This window comes from Gossypium hirsutum, chromosome A11 (assembly GCF_007990345.1).
Source record: "Gossypium hirsutum isolate 1008001.06 chromosome A11, Gossypium_hirsutum_v2.1, whole genome shotgun sequence".
Taxonomy (NCBI): domain Eukaryota; kingdom Viridiplantae; phylum Streptophyta; class Magnoliopsida; order Malvales; family Malvaceae; genus Gossypium; species Gossypium hirsutum.
Window position 1 is genome coordinate 37,783,980 of NC_053434.1, and position 17,660 is coordinate 37,801,639.

The window sequence follows — 17,660 nt, forward strand, 5'->3', positions numbered from 1 at the left end:
TTTGTGAAAAATGGACTAAATTGTCAAAGTGTGAAAATGTAAGGACTAAAATGTAAAGTGCCCTAAATATGTGTTTATGGATTAAATTGAATGAAATGAATGATTCAATGGTTGAATTTGTATTGTATTGTATTAGATCAAGAACAAAGAAAATCGGACATAGATCGGGGGAAGTCCAAAATAGTTGAATAGACGACTCGTTTTATCCGAAATTCGTCCGAGGTAAGTCAAATTACAATTACGTGTTAATTGAAATAAATTCTGCACATATAAACTGTAATCTGTATTGGATGGCCTTGAGTGTCTGATGCATATCTTTGGAGTAAAGTATGATAATATGTTAATATCTGAAAAACTTTGTATGTTCCTAAGCAAAGTTGACATCTGTCTGTGACATCGTGTAAGACCGTGTCTAGGACACATGCCTCGATTAAGGTTTACATATAAGACCATGTCTGGGACATCGGCATCGTATCTGATTTCATGTAAGACCTTGTCTGGGACAGAAGCATCGATATTGAATTACATGTAAGACAACGTCTGAGACGTCGGCATTGTACTTGATTATGATCATCTGTATCATTTCTGACTCGTCTGATTATAGCGTACGAAATCTGAGATTGAGTATATGAATTGTATAACCTATACAGGTACATTTGTATCATACTAAATTTTCTGAATATGAAAAACTCTGTCTCTGTGAAATATGTATGGAAATGAAGAATGACATATATGCAAACAAAGGAGCATGGTTAAGTCTATGAATTATTCTATGAAATGGTTATGAATCTATATGGTTGAATGTTACATATATGCTTTAGTAATTATACCAATTGTATTTGGCTTACTAAACTCTTTATAGTTTACTCCGTATGTTTACTATCTATTTTATAATTATCGTAGCTACTGAAAGCTCGATGATAGTCGAGGATCGTCACCATACTATCGATCTCATTTTGGTACTTTTGAAAGTGTAAATATTTTAAAGTATGGCATGTATAGGCTAGAAGGTCTATGTATATAAGTTTTGACGTGTATATATTACGCCATGGGAGTTGGCTAACAATGATGAGTTGTGTACAGTTTTGGGGTATGTTTGTAATGTGCTAAGTTCTAATGTGTTTTGGTCATTCTTAAACATGGAATTGGTTGGAAATTTTGGTATGAATGTTTTACATTATTGCTTGTAGAATTGGACCCAAAAAGGGGTGGCAAATTGGCTTTAACCAAACCTGCTTGGTGCTACACGGTCAGGGTACACGGGCGTGCCTTGTGGCCGTGTAAGAAAAGCAATATTCTTCTAAGAATCACACGGTCTCGACACACGGGCGTGTCATATGGTCGTGGGCTAAAGTCAATAGCTAGCTAAGTATCACACGACAATAGTACACGGGCGTGCCTATTGGCCGTGTGAAAAAGTCAGTATAGGACCTATTTTTGGCACGACTGGTTTACATAGGCGTGTCTAGTGCCCGTGTGTACCACACGGCCTAGTCACACGAGCTTGTGACTTTAGCAGTTTGAAAGAATTGGTTAAGTTCTGAAAATTCTGAATAAGTTCAGTTCAGTTCCGACCTTTCTTTAAATGTATATTTTAGGTCTCGTAGACCATAATTAGAGATGATTGTTTATGAAATGATGTTAAATAGTATCTGTGATTCTGAATTGGTCTGAAATGTTCTGTCTGTCTGGTAATGCCTCGTAACCCTAATTCGATGTCGATTATGGGTTAGAGGTGTTACATTGGATTAGTTCGCTTTAATCTGCTCCATTGCAATTTTAAGGAGATAAGATTAGTAGCTTCAATCTGCTCCACTGCAACTTTAGGGAGATAAGATTTGCTATCTTGTAGCTTCAATCTGCTCCGCTACAACTTTAGGGAAATAAGATTTGCTATCTTGTACCTTCAATCTGCTCCACTGCAACTTTAGGGAGATAAGATTTGCTATGTTGTAGCTTAAATCTGCTATGCTACAATTTCAAGGAGATGAGATTTGTTATCTTCAGTCTGCTCTACTGTAACTTCAGGGAGATAAGACTTATAGCTTTAATCTGCTCTATTGCAAACTCAGAGAGATAAGATTTACTATCTTTAATCTATTCCACTGCAACTTCAGGGAGATAAGATCTATAATTTCAATATGCTCTACTGCAACTTCAGAGAGATGATATTTGCTATCTTCGATTTACTCCACTTCAACTTTAGGGAGATAAGATCTATAAGTTCAATCTACTCCACTACAACTTTAGGGGGGTAAAAATTATAGCTTTAATCTACTCTACTGCAACTTCAGAGAGGTAAGATTTGGTATCTTCGATCTACTCCACTGCAACTTTAGGGAGATAAGATCTATAGCTTCAATCTACTCCATTGAAACTTCAGGGAGGTAAAACTTATAGCTTTAATCTACTCTACTGCAACTTCAAAGAGATAAGATTTGCTATCTTCGATCTACTCCACTGCAACTTCGGGGAGATAAGACTTACCACAATGACTTTAATTCGTCCCACTGCAACTTCAAGGGTACAGGATTTGTGGATTCACTGATCCTGTTACATCGTCCTCTGAGGAACATGACCTGTAGAATTGATTTCATGGGTTTTTCTGTATGCCAAATGATTAGAATGTCTTGATCAGAATGAATCAAATGCTCCTAACTAGATATGCATGAATGATATTTGCATGAATACAACATGTCATTTTGCTAGAATTATCCCCTTTTTAATGCTTAGGTTATCATCTTTTGTTACTCATCGAGGTTCTGTCACTGATATGTTACCAAGCATTCTTGTTCAGTTGGTATCTCTGGCAGAAAATCTGAAGAAATAGTCACAATTTAGACTATTCTTTCTCAAATGTTTCCAATTCTTAGGTTTGGTTAGTTCTAACTAGTGATCTTGTTTTAGGTCCCTGTATAATTTAGAAACTGTTCAGAGCAATATGCAGAACTCCTTTTACGTGAATATTATGAGTCCATTAATTATTATTTCAATAAAAAAATGCTTGAAACAGATTGTAACGATGGACAAGACTGAAATTTATCGGAAGCAAAGCTCAAAATTAATGGAATTAATCAAAATAGCAAATTTTACTAAAGTACAAAGCGGGTAAGATAAAAGTCGATGTCACGGATATCGCAGCATTAGCTTATCTGCACAAACTTCTTGATGACCATTTTGAGCTCAATTGTGACAGCCCTAATTTGACCCTAGTCTGAAAGTGGTTTCGGGACCACGAAACTGAGTCATAAAAATAATTAATAGTCATATTTGATGCTTATTATATATGAATATGCATGTGTGAAAAAATTCATGCTTAAATTTTGTATATAGTATGTGAAATTTATTAAATAGGACTTGTATGAGAAAATTTAGAAATGTGCTAGGCAAATGCTAAAGTGGCCTATTAATATATGTTGGAAAGTGCTTGTACTTGCATGTCAAATTAGCCAAACTATAGGTAGTGGCCGGCCATGCTACAAATTATATAATCAAATATGAATTTTCTATTAACTTTAATTAGCTAGATGCCATATTATAATGGATGAATGTAATAAAATAGTAGGTGGGTGAAAACAAAAAAAAAAGTACTCACCTTGTTTCTTTCCAAAAACCGAAAGAGAAGAAGAGTTAGGGAGAAAAGAGACTTTCGGTCATTGAAGGAGAAGAAAGGTTAGTGAAAGGTATTGGATTTTTGAAATTTAAGCTTGTTGTAGGTTAATCATCTTGTTTCTTACTTAGCCCATGCCAAAAGAAAAATGAATCTTGATGGATGAATGGCACATTCGATTATGGTTAATGAGAAAATAATTTGATTTTAGCCTTTAAACTTTGAGGAAGAAATTGTTGTTGCAAGAAGTTGAGCTTATTGATAGTATAAATTTTTATTGTACTTATGGTAATAGCCGAACATGTAGTTGTTTAAGGTTTTGAACAAGTGCCGTTTAGGTGCTCTAGATTGTCTAAATTAGATGTTCAATCATCTAAGGGTTCGGCATTGTGCATTCTTGTTAAGAGTTTGATTTGAAATCATGAGATTTTGTTGACTTGTGTTTAGATGACATTCGGTTATGGTCTACGACTGTTTGTTAATCCGGTTTAAGTGCATAGGTGCTAAATACTTTGTATTGGAAATTTTGATGTATAAGTAGAAATTAATTAAGATGATATTGGGTAAATTCTTAGCTTAGTTGTGTTAAGTATTCGGCAATAATTATAATAATGAATGTGAGAGTGTATATAAATACGTGATTGTGCATAACTTAAGTAATCGACTAAAATATGAAAATTTCATAAGTATATATATACTTATATGTATGTTAGTGCCTTCTATATACATCTTGTGTCATGGGGACATTCAAAAATAAATATGTATTAAAGTTATATTTGTAGTTGTTTAATGTGACTTACCAAGTACACAAATTTGAAAGCGAAATGGTGATAGACTTAAGTGGTAAATTGATTCAAATGAATTGGTTCTAAACTGTATATGGATGTCGTATGATTGTGTTTGATTGGGAAGTAAATTGTTTGATTTAGCTCAAGAGCTTAGAGGATCAAAGTTGGATAAGGGAAAGGAAAAAGAAATCAAATAGCCGTTGAAATCGTTCGACAACATCCGAGGTAAGTCTTTAAGTAATGGAATTAGCTTATGATTTGATAAAGCAATTATATATATGCATATATGTGTGAATGTTAATCGGGGTTTAAATCCGAGCTTGGTCTCGAAGGGCTTTTGATCCAGTGTCATAACCGAACCTAGTTTCGAAGGGCCTTCGGGCCAATGTCATAATCTGAGCTTGGTCTCGAAGGGCTTTTTGAGTCAGCGCTAAGAATCGGGCTTGGTTCCGAAGGGCGTCTATGACAGCATAATATTGAGCTGAAAACTCGTAAATATTCGTACGAGAAATCATATAATACATGTTGAAACAATTTTAAACAAATGTGCTACTTACAGTAAGATAACTAGGTAAGTAATTTACTCTCGTTGAGAATATGATTATGTTAAATTATGACTTTGAAATTGGTGGGGATGCTTAGGCCATTGTTTAAAATCATTCGAACGTTTACGATCTGATTATGATGTATGAGTTCCGAATTAGAGAGTTCAACTTCACAAATGTGAGAAGTAGGTGTATATCCATGAGATTGACACAGAAATGTGAGATGAACGTATTCGACTATAGAATGAATTTAGTTGGATATATATATTACTTTCACCTTTGTGATATGAATGATAAAAGTAGTACCTTAGTTATTTTCTATTCGGCCAAAGGATGAAACAAACAAACTTATATATTATTATGCCATTCTTTTAAATTATTTCATTATTTAAAACTTACTAAGCATCGAAATGCTTATTCTTTTGCTTTAATTCTCTGTTTTATAGATTTTGTTCGTCAGCTATCGGACTCGGAAGTGTCAAAGTCGAAGTCATCCACACTATCTAAGCCACTTTTTTGGTACTCTTCAGTTGAACTTGATAATGGCATGTATAGGGCTAACCCTTGTTGTTAATTAAGTATCTTTTGGTAATGTATATTCGTATAGCCATGCGAAAATGGCCTGTATATTTTGAGTATAACATTATGATCATTTTGTATATATGGTCTTATGATATGGTTATTAAGTTGTGTGGAAATGTTTGGTAATGATTAGCCATTGGAATGACCAATCATGGTCCTATTGGTGCTACGTATGTCATGGCTAATCGTGATTATACTTGGAAATAATGTATGTCAAATTACTAGTTGATTCATGAAAAACTATGAAATAGGTAAAATTTACCTTAAAATAGATGCTGACAGCAGCAGTGATGTGAATTTACAAAATCACTAAAAATAGTAGAAATGGAATTAAATAATGAATAAATTATTTAATCTAATCTTGATGAGTCTATTTTCATATGAAAGAAACGAAACGACCATATGAGCCGTATTTTATGAGATGTTTAAGTTTTCGTGAAAAAGGGCCAGAGCGATTTCTGGATCCCCTATTCTGACTTTGGAAATTCACCATAAATTAATCAGAGATAATTATAAGTCATTCTTTATATGTACAGATTTCTTTTTGAGTCTAGTTTCATTAGAAACAAATGGCATAAGTATTGAAGCCCTGTACAGGGAGATATCTAAGTCGTAATGCATGAAGGTCAGAGTAGTCGAACCCTGAAACAGGGGAGAATTTAACTAATAAACTGTACTAATTGGCCAGACCAAAAATTCTAGAAAATAATTAGTAAATATATGTATGAGTCTAGTTTCAAGAAAAATTTACGGAATTGTATTTTGAGTTTTGGAACTCGAGATATGATTTTTAGAGTGACTGTGATGCAGTTAGCCAGCTTGAAAATTTTAAAAATGAATTGTATGAGCTGTTTAAGTAAGGAATTAAGTCCGTTAGCACCTTGTGTTCGACTCTGGCAACGGTCTCGGGTACGGGGTGTTACATTTAATTGGTATCAGAGCTACGGTTTAGTCGATTCTAGGACTACCGTAATACGTAGGGGAATAACTATACATGCCATTATGTGTTTATCTGATAGTGTGGTGATTTCTGACAGTTAAAAATGTGTTTATTTATAGTAATGGATCCTGATCCCAACCTAGCGGTAGCTGATGATGTTGAGATTGTAGCGCCTGCTCTCGCACATGGGACGGTGCCGGTAGACTCTCAACCTATTGCTAGTAATCAGAATGATGAAGCTAGGCAGGCTTTTTATAGCGTGATGAATGATTGGTTCAATCAGTATATTCGAACTAATACGGTCGTCCCACAACCCCCACCCCTGACTAATACAAACCCTGCACCTGTAATATCTCCTGGAGTTGACCCGTCGAGGTTGAACAAGCCCCCGGTTGATAGGATTCGGAAGCATGGGGCTACTGAGTTCAAGGCTACTGACAGTGATGATGCTGAGCAGGCTGAGTTTTAGCTTGATAATACCGTTCGTGTGTTCGATGAATTACCGTGCACACTTGATGAATGTTTAAAATGTGCTATATCTCTATTACGTGATTCTGCCTACTATTGGTGGAATACTTTGGTTTCCGTCGTTCCAAGAGAATGGGTTACTTGGGAATTCTTTCAAACCGAGTTCCGCAAGAAATATATCAGTCAAAGATTCATCGATCAGAAATGGAAAGAATTTCTTGAGCTTAAGCAGGGTTCTATGTCAGTTACTGATTATGAGCGAAAGTTTCTCAGACTTAGTAGATACGCTCGAGAATCTGTTTCGTCCGAGGCTATCATGTGTAAATGATTCAAGGACGGGTTGAACGAAGATACAAAACTGTATGTTGGCATTCTTGAAATTAGAGAATTTGTAGTACTTTTCGAACGAGCTTGCAAAGCCGAAGAGCTCAATAAGGAGAAAAGAAAAGATAAAGTGAAAGTAAGAGAATTTCGTAAGAGGTCTTCGGGAAAGCCCTTTCAACAAACATCAAAGAAATTTAAAAGTGATCCAGGCTGATCTAAAGACACTTTGGGCTTTTCCAGACGAGATCGTGATTGACCCCCTGTGAGTACGCGAGTCACTTCGGTTGCCAGTGTTGGAAATGATCGTCGGGACAGGACGGGGTGCCAGTATTGCTGTAAATGGCATTCGGGGAGTTGTAGATTCCATGACCGCTCCTGTTATAAGTGCGGATCAGCTGACCACTTTATCAAGGATTTCCCGAGACTGTTTGAACAGAATGTAAATCAGAGTGGGAAACCGGGTGCTACTACTGCTCGAGGTAGACCATCTAAAAATGCAGGGAATGCTAGTGGCGGTCAGAGAGGATCTAGAGATGTTACCACCAGATCTGAGGCTCGTGCTCCTGCTAGAGCTTATGCTATACGTGCACGCGAGGATGCTTCTTCGCCTGATGTTATTACCGGTACATTCACTCTCTTTGATACTGATGTGATTGCTTTGATTGACCCTGGTTCTACTCATTCTTATATATGTGAGACTTTAGCATCCAGTAAGACTTTACCTGTTGAGTCTACTGAGTTCGTTATTAGAGTGTCGAATCCCTTGGGTCATTATGTGCTTGTTGATAAGGTGTGTAAGAAATGTCCCCTAGTAATTCGAGGTTCCTGTTTCCCGGCCGATTTGATGCTTTTACCGTTTGAGGAATTTGATGTTATCCTCGGGATGGATTGGTTGACCGTACATGATGCAATTGTAAATTGCAAAAGTAAGACCATCGATTTGAGATGTGCTAATAATGAGATAATCCGAGTTGAGTCTACTAATTGGAACGAATTACCAACAATAATATCCTCGATGTTAGCTCAAAAATATGTGAGAAAGGGGTGTGAAGCGTATCTTGCATACGTACTTGATAATAAAGAATCAGAAAAGAAACTTGAATCGGTACCAGTGGTTTGTGAATATCCGGATGTTTTTCCCGAAGAATTACCGGGGTTACCACCTGTTTGGGAGGTAGAGTTTGGCATCGAACTTGTACCTGGGACTACACCGATTTTGATAGCTCCGTATCGTATGGCACCGACGAAATTAAAGGAATTGAAAGCTCAGTTGCAAGAGTTGATGGATAGAGGTTTCGCTCGACCGAGTTTCTCACCTTGGGGTGCACCAGTATTGTTTGTGAAAAAGAGGGACGAAACTATGAGGTTGTGCATCGACTATCGTCAGCTGAATAAAGTGACAATAAAGAATAAATATCCGTTACCGCGTATTGATGATTTGTTTGATCAACTAAAGGGAGCCTCAGTGTTTTCAAAGATAGATTTGAGATCGGGTTATTATCAGTTGCGACTTCGAAATTCAGATATACCCAAAACTGCTTTTAGAACGAGATACAGTCACTACGAGTTCTTAGTGATGCCATTTGGACTCACTAATGCCCCTGCGGTATTTATGGATTTGATGAATCGGATCTTCAGACAGTATTTGGATCGATTTGTAGTTGTGTTTATTGATGACATTTTGGTCTATTCGAGGGATAAAACCGAACATGCTGAACACCTGAGATTAGTGTTGCAGATTTTACAGGATAAGCAGTTATATGCTAAGTTCAGTAAATGTGAGTTCTGGTTGAGAGAAGTTAGCTTTTTGGGTCATGTGGTATTTGCATCGGGTATTAGAGTTGATTCGAGCAAAATTTCAGCCATACTTAACTAGAAGCCTCCGAGAAATATTACTGAGGTTCGGAGCTTTTTGGGACTTGCCGATTACTACAGACGGTTTGTAAAGGGTTTCTCGATGATAGCCACACCAATGACGAAACTACTTCAGAAAGATGTTAAGTTTGAATGGACAGAAAAATGTCAGAAAAGTTTCGATCAACTAAAAACTTATTTGACTGAAGCTCCAGTACTAGTGCAACCCGAATCAGGCAAAGAGTTTGTCATTTACAGTGATGCATCCTTACTTGGGTTGGGTTGTGTATTGATGCAAGAAGGTCGAGTTGTAGCTTATGCGTCGAGGCAATTGAAGCCACATGAGAAAAATTATCCAACCCATGATCTCGAATTAGCTGGCATCGTATTTGCTTTGAAAATATGGCGACATTACTTATTTGGTGAGAAGTGTCATGTATTTTCGGATCACAAAAGTCTCAAATATTTGACGACTCAAAGAGATTTGAATCTGCGACAAAGACGTTGGCTTGAGTTGTTAAAAGATTATGAGCTTGTCATTGACTATCACCCGGGAAAGGCTAATGTGGTTGCGGATGCTTTAAGTCGTAAATCACTGTTTGCTTTACGAGCGATGAATGTACACTTGTCTGTTCTATCCGATAATGTGTTAGTAGCAGAATTAAAGGCTAAACCATTGTTGATTCATCAAATTCGTGAAGCTCAGAAAGTCGATGATGAATTGGTTGCAAAACGGGCTGAATGTGTTTCGAATATGGAATCAGAGTTTCAATTTGATGATGACGATTGTTTGAGGTTCAGAATTCATTTGTGTGTTCCAAGAAATTCAGAACTTATCTCGACAATTCTTAATGAAGCTCATTGTAGCCGAATGTCAATTCACCCGGGGAGTACGAAAATGTACAACGATCTGAGACGTCAGTTTTGGTGGCATGGTATGAAACGAAACATATCCGATTTTGTTTTGAAGTGTTTAATATGTCAACAAGTGAAAGCGGAACATCAAGTGCCTACGGGTTTACTTCAGCCAATCATGATACCTGAATGGAAGTGGGATCGAGTCACGATGGATTTTGTATCTGGATTGCCATTGTCATCAAGCAAAAAAGATGCGATTTGGGTTGTTGTTGATAGACTGAAAAAGTCGGCTCATTTTATCCCTGTATGTATGGATTACTCCCTTGACAAGCTAGCTGAAATGTATATGTCTCAGATTGTAAGGTTACATGGAGTACCCGTTTCTATTGTGTCAGATAGAGATCCAAGATTCACATCGCGATTTTGGAAGAAATTTCAAGAAGCTTTGGGTACCAAATTGCATTTCAGCACTGCTTTTCATCCCCAGACCGATGGTCAATCTGAGCGGATAATATACTCGAGGATATGTTGAGATGTTGCATTCTTGGGTTTAGTGGTTCGTGGGAATGGTATTTACCCTTGATTGAATTCGCTTACAACAATAGTTTTCAATCAAGCATTAAGATGGCACCTTACGAGGCTTTGTACGGTCGCAAATGCCGTACACCGTTATTTTGGATCGAACTCAATGAAAATAAAATTTTCGGAGTTGATTTGATTAAAGATGCTGAATAGAAAGTAAAAATAATCCGTGAAAGTCTGAAGGCAGCTTCAGATCGTCAGAAGTCGTATGCGGATTTGAAACGAAAAGACATTGAGTATCAGGTAGGAGACAAAGTGTTTCTTAAAGTTTCACCTTGGAAAAAGATACTCAGATTTGGCCGTAAGGGCAAATTGAGTCCGAGGTTCATTGGGCCGTATGAAATATCTGAACGAGTTGGTCCAGTTGCATATAGATTGATTTTACCCCCTGAACTTGAAAAGATTCACAACGTTTTTCATGTTTCAATGCTTCGACGTTATAGATCTGATCCTTCGCACATAATTAATCTATCAGAGGTTGAAATTCAATCCGATATGAGTTATGAAGAAGAACCGATTCGTATCCTAGCTCGTGAAGTGAAAGAATTACGAAACAAAAACGTTCCTTTAGTAAAAGTGTTATGGCACAAGCACGGGATGGAAGAAGCTACTTGGGAACCCGAGAACTCTATGAAAGAATGATATCCTAACTTTTAACTGGTAAGATTTTCGGGGACGAAAATTTCTTATGTGGGGGAGAGTTGTGACAGCCCTAATTTGACCCTATTCGGAAAGTGGTTTCGGGACCACGAAACCGAGTCATAAAAATAATTAACAGTCATATTTGATGCTTATTATATATGAATATGCATGTGTGAAAAAATTCATGCTTAAATTTTGTATATAGTATGTGAAATTTATTAAATAGGACTTGTATGAGAAAATTTAGAAATGTGCTAGGCAAATGCTAAAGTGGCCTATTAATATATGTTGGAAAGTGCTTGTACTTGCATGTCAAATTAGCCAAACTATAGGTAGTGGCCGGCCATGCTACAAATTATATAATCAAATATGAATTTTCTATTAACTTTAATTAGCTAGATGCCATATTATCATGGATGAATGTAATAAAATAGTAGGTGGGTGAAAACAAAAAAAAAGTACTCACCTTGTTTCTTTCCAAAAACCGAAAGAGAAGAAGAGTTGGGGAGAAAGGAGACTTTCGGTCATTGAAGGAGAAGAAAGGTTAGTGAAAGGTATTGGATTTTTGAAATTTAAGCTTGTTGTAGGTTAATCATCTTGTTTCTTACTTAGCCCATGCCAAAAAAAAAATTGAATCTTGATGGATGAATGGCACATTCAGTTACGGTTAATGAGGAAATAATTTGATTTTAGCCTTTAAACTTTGAGGAAGAAATTGTTGTTGCAAGAAGTTGAGCTTATTGATAGTATAAATTTTTATTGTACTTATGGTAATAGCCGAACATGTAGTTGTTTAAGGTTTTGAACAAGTGCCGTTTAGGTGCTCTAGATTGTCTAAATTAGATGTTCAATCATCTAAGGGTTCGGCATTGTGCATTCTTTTTAAGAGTTTGATTTGAAATCTTGAGATTTTGTTGACTTGTGTTTAGATGACATTCGATCATGGTCTACGGGTGTTTGTTAATCCGGTTTAAGTGCATAGGAGCTAAATACTTTGTATTGGAAATTTTGATGTATAAGTAGAAATTAATTAAGATGATATTGGGTAAATTCTTAGCTTAGTTGTGTTAAGTATTCGGCAATAATTATAATAATGAATGTGAGAGTGTATATAAATACGTGATTGTGCATAACTTAAGTAATCGACTAAAATATGAAAATTTCATAAGTATATATATACTTATATGTATGTTAGTGCCTTATGTATACATCTTGTGTCATGGGGACATTCAAAAATAAATATGTATTAAAGTTATATTTGTAGTTGTTTAATGTGACTTACCAAGTACACAAATTTGAAAGCGAAATGGTGATAGACTTAAGTGGTAAATTGATTCAAATGAATTGGTTCTAAACTGTATATGGATGTCGTATGATTGTGTTTGATTGGGAAGTAAATTGTTTGATTTAGCTCAAGGGCTTAGAGGATCAAAGTTGGATAAGGGAAAGGAAAAAGAAATCGAATAGCCGTTGAAATCGTTCGACAACATCCGAGGTAAGTCTTTAAGTAATGGAACTTAGCTTATGATTTGATAAAGCAATTATATATATATGCATATATGTGTGAATGTTAATCGGGGTTTAAATCCGAGCTTGCTCTCGAAGGGCTTTTGAGCCAGTGTCATAATCCGAGCTTGGTCTCGAAGGGCTTTTGAGCCAGTGTCATAATCGAACCTAGTTTCGAAGGGCCTTCGGGGCAATGTCATAATCCGAGCTTGGTCTCGAAGGGCTTTTTGAGTCAGCGCTAAGAATCGGGCTTGGTTCCGAAGGGCGTCTGTGACGGCATAATATTGAGCTGAAAACTCGTAAATATTCGTACGAGAAATCATATAATACATGTTGAAACAATTTTAAACAAATGTGCTACTTACAGTAAGATAACTAGGTAAGTAATTTACTCTCGTTGAGAATATGATTATGTTAAATTATGACTTTGATATTGGTGGGGATGCTTAGGCCATTGTTTAAAATCATTCGGACGTTTATGATCTGATTATGATGTATGAGTTCCGAATTAGAGAGTTCAACTTCACAAATGTGAGATGTAGGTGTATATGCATGAGATTGACACGGAAATGTGAGATGAACGTATTCGACTATAGAATGAATTTAGTTGGATATATATATTGCTTTCACCTTTGTGATATGAATGATAAAAGTAGTACCTTAGTTAATTTCTATTCGGCCAAAGGATGAAACAAACAAACTTAGATATTATTATGCCATTCTTTTAAATGATTTCATTATTTAAAACTTACTAAGCATCGAAATGCTTATTCTTTTGCTTTAATTCTCTGTTTTATAGATTTTGTTCGTCGGCTATCGGACTCGGAAGTGTCAAAGTCGAAGTCATCCACACTATCTAAGCCACTTTTTGGTACTCTTCAGTTGAAATTGATAATGGCATGTATAGGGCTGACCCTTGTTGTTAATTAAGTATCTTTTGGTAATGTATATTCGTATAGCCATGCGAAAATGGCTTATATATTTTGAGTGTAACATTATGATCATTTTGTATATATGGTCTTATGATATGGTTATTAAGTGGTGTGGAAATGTTTGGTAATGATTAGCCATTGTAATGGCCAATCATGGTCCTATTGGTGCTACGTATGTCATGGCTAATCGTGATTATACTTGGAAATAATGTATGTCGAATTACTAGTTGATTCATGAAAAACTATGAAATAGGTAAAATTTACCTTAAAATAGATGCTGGCAGCAGCAGTGATGTGAATTTGAAAAATCACTAAAAATAGTAGAAATGGAATTAAATAATGAATAAATTATGTAATCTAATATTGATGAGTCTATTTTCATATGAAAGAAACGAAACGACCATATGAACCGTATTTTATGAGATGTTTAAGTTTTTTGTGAAATAGGGCCAAAGTGATTTTTGGATCCCCTATTCTGATTTTGGAAATGCACCATAAATTAATCAGAGATAATTATAAGTCATTATTTATATGTACAGATTCCTTTTTGAGTCTAGTTTCATTAGAAACAAATGGCATAAGTATTGAAGCCCTGTACAGGGAGATATCTAAGTCGTAATGCATGAAGGTCAGAGTAGTCGAACCCTGAAATAGGGGAGAATTTAACTAATAAACTGTACTAATTTTCCCAACCAAAAATTCTAGAAAAACATTAATAAATATATGTATGAGTCTAGTTTCAGGAAAAATTTATGGAATTGGATTTTGAGTTTTGGAACTCGAGATATGATTTTTAGAGTGTCTGTGATGCAGTTAGCTAGCTCGTCTGGAAATTTAAAAATGAATTGTATGAGCTGTTTAAGTAAGGAATTAAGTCCGTTAGCACCTCGTGTTCGACTCCGGAAACGGTCTCGGGTATGGGGTCATACATCAATTATGTGTTTAGGGGATCTATAGTACTTTTTCGATGCCCTAAAATGTAATGTTCTTCTTTTGGAGGAGACCTGACCGCCACAAGTTCAATCTTCAATCCAAATTTGAGCTGCCTTTTTCCATGTTTTCAACTCAAATCCCTTTGGTCTCAAGGCGCCCTTTGCGGGTTTTCGCCTTGGCCTCTCCCTTTTCTTTTAGGTGAAGTATTTCTTGACCGTATTTGAATTCACTGGATTAGGCAGGTTCTTGCCATCCATCTCAGTCAATATCAATGCTCCTCCAGAAATGGCCTTCTTTACCACATAAGGTCCTTCCCAGTTTGGCATCCACTTTCCTCTAAAGTCCTTTTGTATAGGAAGGATCTTTTTCAATAGTAGGTCTCCCTCATGGAATTCTCTAGGGAAAAACTTTTTGTTGTGTGCTCGCATAATTCATTTTTGGTACATCTGACCATGATGGATGGCTTTCAACCTTTTCTCTTCAATCAAGTTTAGTTGATCATATTAGGATTGGATCCATTCTGCTTCATCCAACTTCAATTCTAACAAAACCCAGAGAGAAGGAATCTCAACTTCAATGGGCAAAACCGCCTCCATTCCATAAACCAATGAAAAAGGCATTGCCCTGGTGGAGGTCCAAACAGGCGTTCGATAAGCATAGAGGGAAAATGGTAACTTCTCATGCCAATCTTTATAAGTTTCAGTCATTTTCCCCACGATCTTCTTAATGTTTTTATTGGCTGCCTCGACTGCATCATTCATTTTTGGACCAGCATCAATTTAAGATCACATGGCCAAGTCACACCTCCGTGTGCTAGGCCATGTGGTGAATTTAATTTTCGCATTTAAGGTGCAGACTTCACATGGCCTGGGCACACACCCATGTCTTGAGGCTGTGTTCTCCACATGGCTAAGACACACGGCTGTGTCTAGGCCCATATGTTTACTACCATCATACTGACTTGTAAAACTAGGGTGCAGGGGACACACGGTCGGACCACATGCCCATGGGGTTGACCGTGTGTCACGCATGACCTAGACACATGCCCATGTGTCTACCCATGTGGACAATTGTGAGGCTATTTTCCAAGCCCTCTTGTCACCCTTGACAACCCCTACACACTCTCATATGTCAGTGGTGATTGTCATGGCATAAAAGGGTTACTTACACATCCATAGCTTTAATTCGTGCATGATAAATTCATATCAAGTATACCTAATCGGGAATCCATGACTTGTTAAGTTCATTCAATCCATTTCTTTACCTTTATCTATATGGTGACCATGCCAATTGACAACACTTATCCATCAAGAATAAATTCCACATTTTATCAACCATTATTTACAACCAATTTGGCACACACCACAAGGGTAATAACACATCTCATGCATGTATTAATATTTAGGGATTTCAACCCAATAATCTATATGAGCCATATTTCATAGCCATTTACAAAATGGAATAATATACCAAAATGAGCCATCACTTTGGCTAACAAATATGACACATATAACAAAATACTAAGTCCCGTATACATGCCATACTTAAATGTAATAAACCAATTATACCCCAAAAGATTTGTTGATAGTGTGACTCGAGCTCCGACGTTCACGATCCCCAAGCTAGTTTGGAGATGCTAAAAGAAAAAGGAAAAGAGAGAGAGAAGTAAGCATATAGCTTAGTAAGTCGTGTGCAAATAATAAACAACATAGGCAATGAAACTCATGGAGTAAACATGCTATCAATTACCACCACATTATCATATTACACCATAATGAGCATATTGAGAATTGATAATAAATGTCTTTGAACATCATGCTTATCTTACTCTTTCATACCCATACCAAATTTCCCAACATGAATCGAGTCCAATACTCATGAGGTTTTTGTACACACCTGTCGGTGCCGATGCCATGTCCCAGACATGGTCTTTCACGAGACCTCATATTGATGTCATGTCTCAGACATGGTCTTACACGAAATCTCATATCAATGCCATATCCCAGACATGGTCTTACATGAAATCACATACCAAAGCCGATGCCATTTCCCAGATATGGTCTTACAATGACACACATATCAATGCTGATTCCATGTCCCATACATGGTTTTACACGAGATCTCATTAATCGTGGTGTCGTGATATTCGAATCCTAAGCATTCCTCAGGGTCACTTGGGACTTCCGAGATATAAAGCTATCGCCAAACTTTCATTAAATCGTCACAAGCCAATTTCATTAGGGCATGCATTCATATATAATGGAATATCAATTATTAAATGCATAACAATGAAATTGTTGAATTACTTATACACAACTTACCTCCGTGCAAAATGTGACAATTTGCGATTTAATCCACAACCTTGCCTTTTCCTCGGTCAAGGTCTATTCCTCGTCCCTCTTGATCTAGAATAGCACATTTAACTCGTTTAAGACACGCACTATTCAATTCAGTCCAAAAATCACAGTATGGAAAAATTACAATTTTGCCCCTAAAGTTCCATAAAATTACAAAATTGCCCCTAGGCTCGTAAAATGAAAAGTACCCCATTTTTCTCATTATTCAAGCCTAGCCGAATCATTTTCTCTCTTATACCAACCCAAAATTTTCATTTATTCACACATTTACACAGTTTTTACAACTTTAATAATTAGGTCATTTTTATCAATTCTACCAAAAACCACCTAGTAAAAGTTGTTTATCACACATCAAACTTCTATATTCTTCCATTAGACCTCAAAGTACAAGCATGTCATTCATGGGTATATTTTTTAACATGAAACCTAGCTCAAATTAAGGGTAGAAATAGCTAAATCGAGCTATGAGGATTTCAAAAATATAAAGAACATTAAAAACGGGGCTAGGATGCACTTACTTTTGAACTTGAAGATGAAAGAAACCCTAGCTATGGCTTCTTGTGATATTTGGCCAAGGAGGATGGATATGGACATAATTTTTTACTATTCTTCACTTTTAATTCTTTTAATAACCAATGGACCAAAATGCCCTTCCATTGAAACTTTGATATTTTATCCCTCCTATGTCCATTATTGTCCATAGTGACATATAATGGTAAAATTACTAAATAAGGACTTC